We start from the raw sequence: 6588 nt of genomic DNA on the forward strand, positions 1-6588 counted from the left end.
CTGGTCCCAGGCCCTTTGCACTTGCTCTTCCCCCAGATATTTTTATACATCCCTTCCTCATTTCCTTCCGGTCTTTGCTCAGCCTACGTTCATCAGGGAGACCTTCACCGATCTGTACTGAACGGTATCTGCTGACAATTTCTATCTTCTTTCCTTCATTTTTTCCTTAAAGTATAACCACGGTGCATTCTGAATGTATTTGCCTGTCCCACACTGGCAGTGTGCTGTTAGGTACCGGAGCCACTAGCTACCTATGGCTACCCCTGAAATCTGGCTGGTCTGGATTGAGATGTCCAGACTTCAAGAGTCCAAAAAACAAAACAAGTAACTCATGTCCCTACTACCCTACTCAACTTTTTGTTTTCATTCCATGTTGAAATAACATTTTGAGCTAAGCTGTATTATTAAAGTTAATTTCACATTTCTGTATTCTGGTTCATTGGGACAGCGCTACCGCAGGCGGGAAGCTACCGTGGGGACGTGTGTCTGACTCAGACACCAGTATCTCACAACGGAACAGAAGCTCAATAAATATTTGCTAAATAAAGGAATTCAGAAGTAGAATACTAGTCTTTCCTCCCTTCTGTTCGGTCTACCCCACAGGGACCAATTTCTAAAATCAACAAACCTTTACTGAGGTAATTTACGTAGAAGTCACTCGCTTTAAAAAGTGTTCAATCCAGGGGTGCCTGAGTGGCTCAGTCGGTTAAGCCTCCGACTTCAGCTCAGGCCATGAGCTCACAGCTTGTGGGTTCGAGCCCCGCGATGGGCTCTGTGCTGACAGCTCAGAGCCTGGAGGCTGTTTCAGATTCGGTGTCTCCCTCTCTCTCTGACCCTCCCCTGCTCACGCTGTCAATCTCTATCTCAGAAATAAATAAAACATTAAAAAAGTGTTCAATCCAACGATCTTTAGTAAATTCGCCATGTTGTGCAACCATCGCTGTAACTCACATTTAGCATCTTTCCATCACCCCAATCAGACCCCCCTCACACTGACGCACAGTCGTGCCCCCTTCCCACCCCCTGGCACTGCGCAACTACTGTCTCCATATGTCCAGTGCTCACTTTCTAAGGAATTAACTCCCCGGCTCCGTCGTTCCGGGATTCAATCTCCTTGAACAGTCAGCACCCTCGGCCACCGCTCTGGTCCCATTTGCGTCCCTCCTTCAACACAACTGAGCACGGAAAGCCGGAGCCAGACCCACGGACAGCTTGGCGCCAACACAAGGAAGGGCACCCCCGCATCGTCCCAATCTCGCGCCTCGGGGACACGCGGGGCGGCCTCGCTGGAACCCGCGACCCTGGCAGGGCGGGCCCCGCTCTCGGAGCCCGCATCGCGGGACACCGAAGCTCTCGGATCGGAGCGGCCCCGGGGAGCCGGGGTCCCCTGCCGCTGCGTTCTGACGCCGCCCTCCGGGAACAATGGCCAGGGCGCAGGGCTCTCGGCCTCTGCATGCGGGTACTGAGAGGGGAGGGGTCGCCGGCCCCTCCCCCGCGGCCCTTCCCGGGCTCCGCCTTCACACCCTCCCGCCCTCAACGGCCCTCCTCGCAAAATGGCGACCAACCGCCTCCCTTCCCGCCAGCCGCGGCTCACTTGACGCGCCCAGCCCCGCCCCCTTGCGTGGCCCCGCCTCCCGGCGGAGGCCGCGTTCCTGCGGCGACTTCGCCGCCGCGCGGGCACGCGCCGAGAGCCCGGGCGGCGCGAGGCGGCCCTGGGCGTCGTGAAGCGGCCCGGGCGCCGCGGGTCAGCGGGCTGCTCCGGGGCCGGTCCTGGCTGCGCGTGCGCGCCGGGCCGGCGGGCGGCGCGAGGGAAGCAGGGGGCCGCTGGGAGGCCCGCGAGGCGCGAGGCCGGCGCGCGAGCCCCCGGGGGCGGGTAAAACCCGGTTGCTGCTGCCCCTGCCCCCTCCCTTTCCTCCCTACCCCCCCCTTCCTGCCCCTCTTCACTTTTCACCCCCTCCCCCCTTTTAAAATCTAATTTGTTTATATATTTGTTTTTTAGGGGGCCCATCTCGCTTTCGAGGGGCGCAGCAGGCGCGGCGGGAGCCCCTCACCCCGCATCACGCACGCACCTTCTGCACCCCAACAGCCGCTGGCCCCGCTGCACCCCGGCAGCCCCTTCCCCCTTGGAGACGACTCTCCTCGGGGCCCGCCGGCCCCCTGCAACCCCTCTGCTTTCTTCCCCCGCCCCCCCTAGGCCCCAACTGCCCCCCCGGCAGCTCCCCAGCTCGCGCCTGCGGCCCTACCCGATCTCCGCACTTTCTGCACGGCGGCCTTGCACTCGCCTTAGCTTCCAGGCCTCCTGCGAAACATCCGCTTGCCTCCGACATAGGGGACCCAGATTTGCACCTGATATTTTTTTCCCAGCCCTCTTCCCCCACTCTCCAGCAAAAATCCCTTTTCGTCACCAGTTCTCCCCCAGTTGGCTTTTCCCAGCAAAACCCCAGGTCCCCTTCCCTAGGAAAGAAAATAAGGAAAGGAAGCAAAAATAACTCCCTTACAGCAAAACCCCCTTTCCCATCTAGATCTCCCCGGTTTAGTATTGCTTTCTTCCTTCTTCCAAAAATCGCCCACCTTTGCCTGACTTTACACCTGCGTGCTTGCTTCCTTGGAGACCGGAGATCTGAATGCCCCTTCTTTTCCATCACCTGCTTTCAGGGCAAAAGAAGTTGGGTGAGTGTCCTGAATTCACTACCCAGAGTTCCAGGAGGAAATATCCAGGGGTGTGACGATCACCCGAATCCCCTCCCCGTGGGCACTAAACTGGGCCCTCCTGTTTCCTGGAGAGTCCCTCCTTTGCCCTTCGCCTGGTGAGTCTTCTCCCTTTGCCCTGGTTCAAAGATACCTACTGTGTCAGATGAATTCCTTTCTTTTCTCAGAAGGCTTTCTGATCCATCCACGAGCCTCTGTACCCACAGGGATACCATTACAAGTTGCTGCTTTGGGAGGTCAGATGAGGAGGAGGTTATCTGTTGTGCCTTTGACATCTCTGGAGGAAGCCAGACGCTTGTTAAATGGATTTATGTTTCATTGTTGATTGCAGAAATGCTTTTTCCCTCCTTCTGGTTCAGGGTAGCAATTTAGTTACTTCCAAGAAATAGGCAGGTAAAGGCCTAGAGGTGAACCAAAGATCGTGGGCCCCATCTGAGTGATACCAGTCAGTGGAAACGGCCAAGTGGAAGTCTGTTTGTTTGCTTGTTTATCGAGAAGCGACCAGAACACTGGCTTTGTGTGAAACCTTTTGATCTTTAAATGGTGACAGCGAATTTAATAGTCATTCAAAGACAGTGTGGAACACTTACAAACCGTGGCGGCGGCTGGCCGCCAGTTTGGAATATGTGGTGCAGGGTTCATTTCTGTGTTAGACACACGTGCACAGACGCACACCCACGAGGGCACGTGTGTACGTGCAAGACGTCTTTTCCTTTTTAGAGCCACCGTTCTCCAACTTTTTGATCTTACAAAATCATTGCCTAAAAATCATTGAAGACTCGAGAATTTGTGTCTGTAAATTATATATGCTGATATTTGCTGGATTAGAAGTTAAATGAGCCTTAGGGACGCCTGGGTGGCTCAGTCAGTTGAGCGGGGAAGCATCCAACTTCGGCTCATGTTAGGCTATCACGGACTGTGAGTTCGAGCCCCGCATCAGGCTCTGTGCTGACAGCTGGGAGCCTGGAGCCTGCTTCGGATTCTGTGTCACCCTCTGTCTCTGCCCTTTCCCCACTCGTGCTCTCTCTCTCTCTCTCCTTCTCAAAAATAAACATTAAGAAATTTTTTAAAAAGTCAAATAAGCTTTAAAAATATTTGTTCATTTAAAAGTAATGCTAGTAAACTCATTATATATTAATAAAATTGACATTTTAAAGACTATATTTCAGAAAACAAAAGATTTCGTGAGAATAGTAGACATTGTAGGCTTTTTAGAGCCGTTTGGAATCTCATATCTGCTTCTGCATTTGGCCTCTGGAGAGATATCCTGTAGCTTTTGGAAGGTTTCACTGAGAATAAAAGAGGGCAGATAATGTCTGAATATTAGTATGAAAACAGTTTTGACCTCGAAGACTCCCTGAAAGATTCCTGAGGTCCCCAGGGTTCCCCATCCCCATCCACCTCACTTACAAAATCCTGTTGTAGATACTTGTTGTTTTTATTTTTTTTTTAATTTTTAAAGTGTTTATTTTTGAGAGAGAGAAAGAGACAGAAGTTGAGTGGGGGAGGGGCAGAGAGAGAGAGAGAAAGAGAGAGGGAGACACAGAATCCAAAGCAGGTTCCAGACTCTGAGCTGTCAGCACAGAGCCTGACGTGGGGCTCAAACTCACCATCCCTGGGATCATGACCTGAGCTGAATTCAGCCGCTTTACCCGGTGACTGAGCCACCCAGGCGCCCCCTGCTGTTGTAGCTGTTAATGCTTATTTGCATTTTCCACTAGGATCCGCTTTTGGAATGAGAAACTTTAATGTTTCTTTTCTTCTCTTAGTTAATTCCATGTAAGAAATATTCCTGGAAAGCGTAGTCCTAGCCGACTTGATTCTTCACATCTTCATTCCCTTTCCTAACGTAAGCTTTAAATCTGCTCTTTTAATGAGCCATCAGAGGAGATGAGCTCACCTTCTGGTTACAGTTATATTGGTTACATGGCTGGGAGTCTCCTTGGGTTGTTGAGCTTAAGAAAGTAGGTGTACCGTGTGGGCCAGGAATCCCGGGCTTCAGTGTGGTCACAGGTGGGGACTTTGAAATCAGACTATGCCGGGGTTGAAGTCTGACCTTGATTTTGGGCAAGTTGCTGAACTTCTCTGGGTATTACTGACCTCTATAAAATAGGGTTAAGAACAGAGTATGTGCCTCAAAGGGGTGTGGTGGGAATTGTATGATGCGTAAGTGAATCCGGTTGCTCCTGGGACATATAAAGCCTCTACAGGTGTTTCCTGCTATTGTTATTATAATGATGATTATTACAGGGGTCAGGCAGGAAGAAAGTGAGGCCTAGGAGCTGGAGGGCCATGGCTCTCTCCAGAGACAGCTGTGCCTCACTCTCTTGTGATAGCCATCAGGAAACACAAAATCCCGGGGCGCCTGGGTGGCTTAGTCGGTTAAGTGTCCAGCTTTCGCTTAGGTCATGATCTCGCGGTTCGTGGGTTCGAGCCCTGCGTCAGGCTCTGTGCTGACTGCCAGCTCAGAGCCTGGAGCCTATTTCAGAGTCTGTATCTCCCTCTCTCTGACCCTCCCCTGCTCACGCTGTCTCTCCCTCTCTCTCTCCTAGAAATAAAAAAAAAAAGGAAACACAAAATCTTAATAATTTTCAAGAGAAGCCAGAAATTAATATATTTAGTCAAAATCTTCCCATTTAAAAAAATGTTAGTGACCGGCCCAAATTTTTTTAATGTTTATTTACTTATTTTTGAGAGAGAGAGAGGGGCACCTGGGTGGCTTAGTCGGTTAAGCGTCCGACTTTCGCTTAGGTCATGATCTCGCGGTTTGTGGGTTCAAGCCCCGCGTCGGGCTCTGTGCTGACTGCCAGCTCAGAGCCTGGAGCCTGTTTCAGTCTGTGTCTCCCTCTCTCTCTGACCCTCCCCTGCTCACGCTGTCTCTCTCTCTCCTAGAAATAAATAAAAATATTTTAAAAAAAAGAGAGAGAGAGAGAGACAGAGCGTGAGCCAGGGAGGGACAGAGAGAGACACAATCCAAAGCAGCTTCTGGGCTCCAAGCTGTCAGCACAGAGCCAAACATGGGACTTGAACCCACGAACTGCGAGATCTTGACCTGAGCCGAAGTCAGACACTTAACCACTTAACCGACTGAGCCACCCAGATGCCCCGGTGACTGACCCAGTTTTGGAAAACACTGTGCAGGCCAAACAAAATGGGCCTATAGTTTACGATAACGTCTGGAGTGGGAAAACAAGGAAAGAATTCGCATAGCTGGGTCTCAGTCTCTCTTATTTCCCAGCTTCCAACGATCTGATCTTAACTCACGCGTGATCGCTGTCTCCCCACTAACATTGATGCAGAGAAGGAAAGGGGAAGGTGGTGCTTGGGGAAGAAAAAAAAAGAAAAAGTATAAAAGGCCCAGAGTGGGTGCGCCTGGGTGGCTCAGTCGGTTGGGCGGCCGACTTCGGCTCAGGTCATGATCTCACGGTTTGTGGGTTCAAGCCCCGTGTCAGGCTCTGTGCTGGCAGCTAGCTCAGAGCCTGGAGCCTGTTTCAGATTCTGTGTCTCCCTCTCTCACTGACCCTCCATCTCTCACGTTTTCTCTCTCAGAAATAAATAAAACGTTAAAAAAAAATTTTTTTTAAAAAGGCTCAGAGTGAATCTTGTCACTCACCAATGAAAGGGATGTAGAGAGCTCTCTTTGATCAGAGTCAGTTCTGTGCCAGGCAAGATGCTGTGAGAAGTGTGCACACAGAAGGCAGAAGCACAGGCATCCCAGAGCATGGAGTCTGGGGAAAATAGAGGAACTTGAAAGAGAATTAAATTCCAAGGCCATCTGGGGTAAGTATTAAGTGGAATGCCAGACAAGCACTTACGGAGTTCGGAAGAAGGGAGAAATCATCTCAGACTCGTCATGTTGGGCGGGGGGGGGGGGGGGGG

At 51.5% G+C, this 6588-nt stretch overlaps 1 protein-coding gene across 2 annotated transcripts in view; it reads left to right on the forward strand.

The window, feature by feature from the left end:
• The first annotated feature begins 1836 nt into the window (after positions 1-1836).
• ZNF541 (zinc finger protein 541) overlaps positions 1837-6588 on the forward strand; it is a 42141-nt gene continuing 37389 nt past the window's right edge. The window contains exons 1-2 of one of the 2 annotated variants that reach the window (XM_039244199.1): positions 1837-1873; positions 2656-2807. The gene's annotated coding sequence lies outside the window, so the exon portion shown is untranslated. Of the gene's footprint in view, positions 1874-2250; positions 2808-6588 lie in introns of those variants that run through there. The other variant, XM_039244208.1, reaches the window with a different exon arrangement.

This window comes from Hyaena hyaena, unplaced genomic scaffold (genome assembly GCF_003009895.1).
Source record: "Hyaena hyaena isolate Hyena2069 unplaced genomic scaffold, ASM300989v1 scaffold_9, whole genome shotgun sequence".
NCBI lineage: Eukaryota > Metazoa > Chordata > Mammalia > Carnivora > Hyaenidae > Hyaena > Hyaena hyaena.